At 36.6% G+C, this 9,311-nt stretch overlaps 1 long non-coding RNA gene across 1 annotated transcript in view; it reads right to left on the bottom strand.

Moving 5' to 3' along the window:
- LOC108285407 overlaps positions 1–6,562 on the bottom strand; it is a 23,901-nt gene extending 17,339 nt beyond the window's left edge. Inside the window, exon 1 of the long non-coding RNA XR_001817569.2 lies at positions 6,441–6,562. This is a non-coding gene — a long non-coding RNA (uncharacterized LOC108285407). The remainder of the gene's footprint in view (positions 1–6,440) is intronic.
- Positions 6,563–9,311: the final 2,749 nt, after the last annotated feature.

Genomic DNA, 9,311 nt, shown 5'->3' on the forward strand with positions numbered 1-9,311 from the left:
AAAAAAAAAAAAACAAGAGTGAGCAGCAGAATGATAAGTATGGTTTTAAAAACACAAAATGCAGCATATTGTTAATGGATACATGTAATTTGTAGTAAAAGTGTAAAAACACTTTTGTCATAGTGATGACTTTAGGAAGGGAGAAGGAGAAAGGGCTGCCTGCCTGGGCCATGCTGGAGACTTCACCTTCACCAATAATGACAATTTATTTCTTTTTTTGGAAATGTTAGAGGAATTCATTGTATTACTTATTAGAGTCTCCTTTTCTGACCTTTATTTTTTTCCCAGCTTTATTGAGGTATAATTGACAAATAAAAATTGTATATATTTGGCCAGGTGCAGTAACTCACGCCTGTAATCCCAGCATTTTGGGAGGCCAAGGCACACAGATCACTTGAGGTCAGGAGATTGAGACCAGCCTGGCCAACATGGTGAAACCCCGTCTCTACTAAAAGTACAAAAATTAGCCAGGCATGGTGGTGCATGCCTGTAATCTCAGCTACTGGGGAGGCTGAGGCTGGGGAGGCTGAGAATCACTTCAGTGAGTTGGGAGATTGCGCCACTGCACTCCAGCCTGGTGACAGAGTGAGACTCCATCTCAGAAAAAAAAAAAATGTGATATTTACAGTGTACAAGGTGATCTTTAAATATAGGTATATGTTATGAAATGATTATACCACAATTAAGTTAATTAACATATCCATGACCTCACATAGTTATCTTTGTGCGTGGTGAGAACATTCAGTATCTCCTCTCTTAGTAAAATTAATAATGTAATACATTATTATTAACTATAGCGACCATACTATACAATAGATCTCCAGATATTCATCCTGCTGAACTGAAATTTTGTACTCTTTGAGCAACATCTCCCCAGGTCCCCACCCCCAGCCCCTGACAACCACCATTCTGCTCTCTGCTCCTGAATTTAATTTTTTTTAGATTCCACATATAAGCAAGATCATGCAGCATTTGTCTTTCCGTGCCTGGCTAATTTCATTTAGCATAATATCCTATAGATTCATTCATGCAGTTGAAAATGAATTTTCTAAACCCATAGCCAACACTATACTTAATGGGGAAAAGTTGAGAGTAGTACCCATGAGAACTGGAATAAAACAAGAATGCATACTTTCACCACTTATATTCAACACACAATTTACTGGAAATTCTAGGCAGAACAATCAGACAAGAGAAAGAAATAAAGGGCACCCTTTATTTCTTTAAAGGAGATATTTACTTCTTTATTTCTCTTCACTTTAAATCAGTAAAGTGGAAGTCAAACTGTCACTGTTTGCTGATAATATGATTGTATATCTAGAAAACCCTAAAGACTCATCTAAAAAGCTCCTAGAACTGATAAATGAATTCATTAAAGTTTCAGGATACAAAATTAATGTAAACAAATTAGTAGCACTACTATACACCAATAGTAGTGTTCAAGCCGAGAATCAGATTAAGAACTCAACCCCTTTTACAATAGCTGCAAAAAATTAAAATACTTAGGAATATACCTAACCAGGAGGAGAAAGACCTCTACAAGGAAAACTACAAAACACTGCTGAAAGAAATAATAGATGACACAAATGAAAACATATCCCATACACATGGATGGGTTCTACAAATTCAATGCAATTCCCATCAAAATGCCACCATCATTCTTCACAGATGTAGAAAAAACAGTCCTAAAATTCATATGAAATAAAAAAAGAGCCCACATAGCCAAAACAAGACCAAGCAAAAAGAACAAATCTGGAGGCATCACATTACCCAGCTTCGAACTATACTATCAGGCTATAGTCACCAAAACAGCATGGTACTGGTATAAAAATAGGCACACAGACCAGTGGAACAAAATAAACAACCCACAAACAAAGAACCAAATACTTACAGCCAACTGATCTTCAACAAAGCAAATGAAAACATAAAGTGGGGAAAGGACATCGTACTCAACAAATGGTGCTGGGATAATTGGCAAGCCACATATAGAAGAATGAAACTGGATCCTCATCTTTCACCTTATACAAAAGTCAACTCAATATGGATCAAACGCTTAAATATAAGACCTGAAACCATAAAAACCCTAAAAGATAACATCAGAAAAACCTTTCTAGACATTGTCTTAGGCAAAGATTTCTTGACCAAGAACCCAAAAGCAAATGCAACAAAAACAAAGATAAATAGATATGACTTAAACTAAAAAGCTAATAATAGTAAAAATCAGGAGAGTAAAGAGAAAACCCACAGAGTGAGAGAAAATATTTGCAAACTATGCCTCTGACAAAGGACTAATTAATATCCAGAATCTACAAGGAAGTCAAATAAATCAGCAAGAAAAAAACAATCCCATCAAAAAGTCGGCTAAGGACATGAACAGTTAATTCGCAAAAGAACATATACAAACAGCCAACAAACATATGAAAAAATACTCAACACCACTAGTTATCAGGGAAATGCAAACCAAAATCACAATGCAATACCACCTTACTCCTGCAAGAATGGCCATAATAAAAAAATCAAAAAATAATAGATGTTGGCGTGGATATGGTAAAAAGGGAACACTTTTACACTCTTGGTGTGAATGTAAACTTTCCACTATGAAAAGCAGAGTGAAGATTCCTTAAAGAACTAAAAGTAGATCTACCATTTGATCCAGCAGTCCCGCTACTGGGTATCTACCCAGAGGAAAAGTAGTCATTATACGAAAAAGATACTTACACATGCATGCTTATAGCAGCACAATTTATAATTGCAAAAATATGAAACCAGCCCAAATCTCTATCAATCAACAAGTGGATAAAGAAAATGTTATATATATATATATGGTATATGTATATGTATATATTATAATTACATATATGTGTGTGTACACACACACACACACACACACACACACACACACACACACTATGCAATACTATTCAGCCATAAAAAGGAAGGAAATAATGGCATTCGCAGCAAACTGGATAGAATTGAGGACCATTATTCTAAGTGAAATAGCTCAGGATGGAAAACCAAACATTGTATGTTCTCACTCATAAGTGAGAACTAATCTATGTGGACGAAAAGGCATAAGAATGATACAATGGACTTTGGGGACTCAGGGAAAAGGGAGGGGTGAGGGATAAAAGATGACACATTGGGTACAGTGTGTACTGCTTGGGTGATGGGTGCACCAAAATCTCAGAAATCACTAAAGAACATAACCATGTTTAAAGAAAAAGAAAATGAATTTTCTTCTTTCTTAGGCTGAATAGTATTCTATTGTGTGTATATTTTTTTAATCCATTCATCCATTGATGAACACTTAGGTTGCTTTCATATCCTGGCTATTGTGAATAATGCTGCAATGAACACTGGAGTGCAGATATTTCATTGATAGTGATTTCATTTGTATACACACCCAGAAGTGGGATTGCTGAATCATAGGGTAGTTTTATTTTTAATATTTTGAGGAACTTCCATATTCCTTTCCATAATGGGTCTTATATTCCTACCAATAATGTACAAGGTTTCCTTTTTCCACATCCTTGCCAACACTTGTTAGTTTTGTCTTTTTGATAATTATTATTATTATTAGCTTTTTAGTTTAATAATAACAGGTGTGAGGTGATTTATAGTTTTGATTTGCATTTCCCTGATGATTAGTAATGTTGAACATTTTTTTCCATATACCCGTGGGCCATTTGTGTCTCTTCTTTTGAGAAATGTCTATTTCAGGTCCTTTGTCAATTTTGTAATTGGGTTATTTATTTTCCTGCTATTGAGTTATTTGAGTTTCTTATACATTTTGGATATTAACCTCTTATCAGATATATGGTTTGAAAACATTTTTTCCCATTCCAGAGTTGTCTTTTTACTCTGTTGATATGTTTTCTTTATTGTGGAAAAAAAAACAAACAAACGTTTTTTAGTTTGATGCAGTCTCATTTGTCTGTTTGGCTTTTGTTGCCTGTGTTTTTGAGTCGAATCCAAAAAATCACCACCCAGAGCAATGTCAAGAAGCTTTTCCCTATGTTTTTGTCTAATAGTTTTGTAGTCTCAGGTCTTAAGTCTCTAATCCATTTTGAGTTTCTTTTTGTGATATGAGATAAGGGCCTAATTTTATTCTTCTGCATGTGGACATCCAATTTTCCCAAGACCATTTATTGAAAAGACTATTATTTTCCCATTGCATGCTCTTGCCACCTTTGTTGAAGATAAATTGACCATAAATGTATAGATTTATTCCTGGGCACTCTATTCTGCCCCATTGGTCTATAGGTCTATTTTTATGGTACTATACTGTTTTGATTACCAGTATATTTTGAAGTCAGATAGTGTGATATCTCCAGCTTTGTTCTTTTTGTTTAAGACTGCTTTGGCTATTCAGGGTAATTTGTGGTTCCATACCAATTTTAAGATTTTTTTCCATTTGTGTAAAAAATGTCATTGGAGCTCTCTCCTGCTGCCAGGTAAGACATGCCTTGCTTCTCCTTAGCCCTCCACCATGATTGTAAGTTTCCTGAGGCATCCCCAGCCATGCAGAACTGTGAGTTAAACTTCTTTTGTTTATAAATTTAAAAAAAGAAAAATGTTATTGGACTTTTGATAGGAATTGCATTTAATCTGTAGAGTGCATGAACCTTTTAACAATATTAATTTTCCATAAGGCAAAAAAGAAAACAATGTTAATTCTTTCAATCCATGAATATGGGGTATTTTTCTATTTATTTGTGTCTTCTTCAATTTTTTCAGCAATGATTTATAGTTTTTAGTGTACAGATCTTTCACCTCCTTGGTTAAATTTATTCCTAAGTAATTTTTTATGCTGTTATAAATAGGATTGTTTTCTTGATTTCTTTTTTAGATGGTTTATTGTTAGGGGACAGAAATGCTACTGGTTTTGTATGTTGATTTTGTATCCTGCCACTTTACTGAATTTGTCTATTAGTCCTAACAGGTTTTTCTTTTCTCCCTTCCTGAGGCTAAAACCTAACAGTTTTTTTTTGGTAGAATCTTTAGAGTTTTCTATATCCATAAAGTCATGCCATCTGCAAACAGAGACAACTTTACTTCTTCCTTTCTGATCTGGATGCTTTTTATTTCTCTTTCTTGCCTAGTTATTCTGGCTAGGACCTCCAGTACTATTAATATATTTAATTGAAGTGGTAAAAGTGGGCATCCTTGTCTTGTTCCTGATCCTAGAGGAAAGGCTTTCAGGTTTTCACTGTTGAGTATGATATTAGCTGTGGGCTTGATAATAATATGATGTCATAATATGACTTTTATTATGTTGAGCTACATTCCTTCTATACTTAACTTGTTGAGAGTTTTTTTTAAATCATGAAAGGATACTGAATTTTGTTAAATGCTTTTCTCCATGTATCAAAATGATTATGATTTCTATGCTTCATTCTGTTGATGTGGTCAGATTTATAGACTTGTGGCTGATGAACCATCCTTGCACTCCAGTGGTAAATCCTACTAGATGTATGAAAGAAACCTGTGGTGTTCTCCTTGGAGAAGAAGAGGAACATGATTGGGGAAGGGTCAACAAGGGGCGTCATATGTACTCCATGGTGACATTCCAATCTAATTTGTAAACTGGGTTTCAGGTGCCTCAGAATGTTGTTCGTTTTGTGTTTATGCTGTTAATGCATATACATTAAATTTATTCTTTTGTATATACAAAACGTTTTACAATGTGGTTTTATAAAAACTCTATGAACATTAACCATGATGAAACCCAAGTTTACTCTAACAAATAATTGTTTTCCAGTGACTGCTGCTGTTTTTATTTTCGAAGAGGCCTTATTGGCAGTAGTCATCGATCAGACTTGGAATTAAAATGCTTAGGCATGAAGATACTCCAAGTACAAGACCTGTGGATCAGTAAGGGTTTTTTTTTTTTTTTTCATCAGAAGCAACAGAAACTGTCTCTGACTAGCATGCAGAAAAGAAGCGTGCTGATGGGATTTGAGATACAACATAGAAACTCCAACTCTCAGGGAGTACAGGACAGTGAAGAGCTCTCAATGTGGCAGCAGAGCCAACAGAACCTGCTGTTGCCTAGCTTGGCAACTCCAGCTGTTATACTCTTTCTGTCCCCTGGCTCAAAACTCAAATTCCAGGGATGAGGGAATCTGGCAGGACTGGTTGCAGGTTCACCCCAGGCCTGCGGGGCTATCAGACCTGCATGGCATTGTAGCCCCAATTCACAAAAATGAGGGGAAGGCTAAAAGAGGGTCAGTGAAGTGCAAAAACAGTGATGAAAAACAAAAGTGTAAATACCATAACCCAGAAGTAGAGTAGCTGAAAGTCAAGTGTAAATCACTTTCACTGGGACATACGAATCTGAAAATAGGATGAATTCAAGCAAGCAGCCAAAAACTTGAGTGAATAAAGCCAAACAATAGAAACCAAAAATCCAAAAGTAAAACAAGAAGAACAATGACTACCTGGAAATTATGTTTTGCTTGACTGGGCATCCATTAGTCCATTTTTGAGTGTGTGCTATGTTGTGAAGCTCAGCTCCTTTGGCTTTGAGCGTCACTGCAGACTAGGTGATCTGAGACAACCTCTCACTGCAAAACAGTGCAGAGGGCACATCCTTTGAGTTATCTCTGCTACCACTAACTTTAGGAGAAGATTCCAAGAGAAATGAGTTGCTAACATCTGGGAGAGGAGGGGTTGCCTTAGGGCAGCAGCACAGCTGTTAAAACACTTCACCAGGCCAAACACGGTGGCTCACGCCTGTAATCCCAGCACTTTGGGAGGCCTGGGCAGATCACCTGAGATTGGGAGTTTGAGACCAGCCTGACCAATATGGAGAAACTCCGCCTCTACTAAAAAAAAAAATACAAGAAATTAGCTGGGTATGGTGGTGCATGTCTGTAATCCCAGCTACTTGGCAGGCTGAGGCAGGAGAATCACCTGAACCTGGGAGGCAGAGATTGTGATGAGCTGAGATCATGCCATTGCACTCCAGCCTGGGCAACAAGAACACAACTCCATCTCAAATAAGTAAATAAATAAATAAATAGAATGAGTGTGGTGGTTCATGCCTATAATCCCAGCACTTTGGGAGGCTGAGGTGGATCACCTGAAGTCAGGAGTTCAAGACCGTCCTGGCCAACATGGTGAAACCCTGCCTTTACTAAAAATACAAAAGTTAGCCAGGCGTGGTGGTCTGCACCTGTCATCCCAGCCACTCAGGAGGCTGAGGCAGGAGAATCGCTTGAACCTGGGAGGTGGAGGTTGCGGTGAGCTGAGATCGGGCCATTGTACTCTAGCCTGGGCAACAAGAATGAAACTCCGTCTAAAAAAAAACAAAAAAACAAAAAACACCAAAACCAAAAAACAAATAAACCAAACAAAACAAAACCAAACAAAACACTTTATCAGTGGAGAGGGTAGTTAGCCAAGCCACAGTCCCAAGTGAGTGGCACCCTCTGGTGATCAGTAGCAGTAGAAGCAACTTCTGTCTTGAAAATGTATCCAAGTTAGAGCTCTAGATTAGGAACATAAAATGAACTCACCATTATTAGGAAGGCACACAGGAAAGGCAAGCCACATGTGTAAGCGTAGATGAACCAAAAACCATTTAGAATTCCACTCTCCCTCAAATAGCAGATGTTGGAACTGTCAAATACCAAATATAGAGCAGACATATATATATATATAATGGGTGCAGAAATAATGGATGCAATGATACAGATGAGTGCCTGATAAGATGCAACCAGAAACAAACAGGGAAACTTAAAAACAGGTCTTCTAGAAATAAAAAAAATTTATCTGTTGCATTTTTAAAAACCTCCAGAGGATGGTTGAACAGAAAATTAGACATAGATGAAGAGAGAATTAATAAACTGGAAGGCATGTCTACAGTTATCACCTAAAATTCAACACAAAGTTATAAAAAAATAAAATATGAAGGCTTTGATGAGACATATGAAGGATAGAATGAGAAAGTCTAACATATATCTATTTGAAGTCCCAAAAGTAAAGAATAATGAGCCTGAAGAAGAGGCAATATTTGAAAAGATAATGACTGAAATTGTTTCAGAACTTATGAAACAATATAAATACAGAAAGCTATAAAGCATAACATATCCTAAAAATAATAAATTAAAAATAAATTCATGCTTTAAGGTATCATAGTAAAGCCATAGTACACCAAAAATGAGAGAAGTTCTTAACAGCGGCCAGAGAGAAAGGATAGAGCATCTATAATGGAAAAACAATTGGATTTCAGGGAGACCTCAAGCAATGGTACTCAGAAGACAGAGAAAAAAAATCTCCAGAGAACCGAGAGAAAATAACTCTTAACCTAGAGTTGTATATCCATAAAACTATTTTTCAAAGAAAGGTATACAAAAAAGGCATTTTTACTTTAGTAAAAACAAAACATTTGTCATCAAGAAATTTGTACTAAAATTTCTAAAGACTATTCATGGAAGAAATATTCAAATCTAAATAATAATTATTAATATTATTGAATAAAATAATAATAAAGTATAATACATGGAACTAAAATATGGAACAAGAACAAATCATAGCAGAAGTGTAAAGTATTTTAAGGTTGTAGTATTGTCATCAAAGAGTTAAGATAGTAATTAATGTTAGAGGTGATTAAGTTGAATGTGCATTTTGAATGTTCATTGCAGCACTATTCACAGTAGCAAAGACATGGAATCAACCTAAATGCCCATCAATGATAGATTGGATTTTAAAAGTGTGGTACATATATACCATGGAATATACACCATGGAATACCATGCAACCATAAAAAAGAATGATACCATGTCCTTTGCAGAAACAAACATGGAGGGAGCTGGAGGCCATTATCCTTAGCAAACCAATTCAGGAACAGAAAACCAACTACTACATGTTCTCACTTATAAATGGGAGCTAAGTGATGAGAACACACGGACACCAAGAGGAGGCAACAGATACTGGGGCCTTCTTGAGGGTGAGGGGTGGGAGGAAGAAAAGGAGCAGAAAAAATAAATAAATAATCCTAATAAACATAAGAGAAGTATACATATCAATTAAAAAGACAGAGGCCCAGCACGATGGCTCACGCCTATAATCCCAGCACTGTGGGAGCCTGAGGCAGGTGGATCACTTGAGCTTAAGAGTTCAAGATCAGGCCAGGCGCGGTGGCTCAAGCCTGTAATCCCAGCACTTTGGGAGGCCGAGGCGGGTGGATCACGAGATCAAGAGATCGAGACCATCCTGGTCAACATGGTGAAACCCCGTCTCTACTAAAAATACAAAAAATTAGCTGGGCATGGTGGCGCGTGCCTGTAATCCCAGCTACTCAGGAA

Source organism: Cebus imitator, unplaced genomic scaffold (genome assembly GCF_001604975.1).
Source record: "Cebus imitator isolate Cc_AM_T3 unplaced genomic scaffold, Cebus_imitator-1.0 Scaffold297, whole genome shotgun sequence".
NCBI classification, from domain to species: domain Eukaryota; kingdom Metazoa; phylum Chordata; class Mammalia; order Primates; family Cebidae; genus Cebus; species Cebus imitator.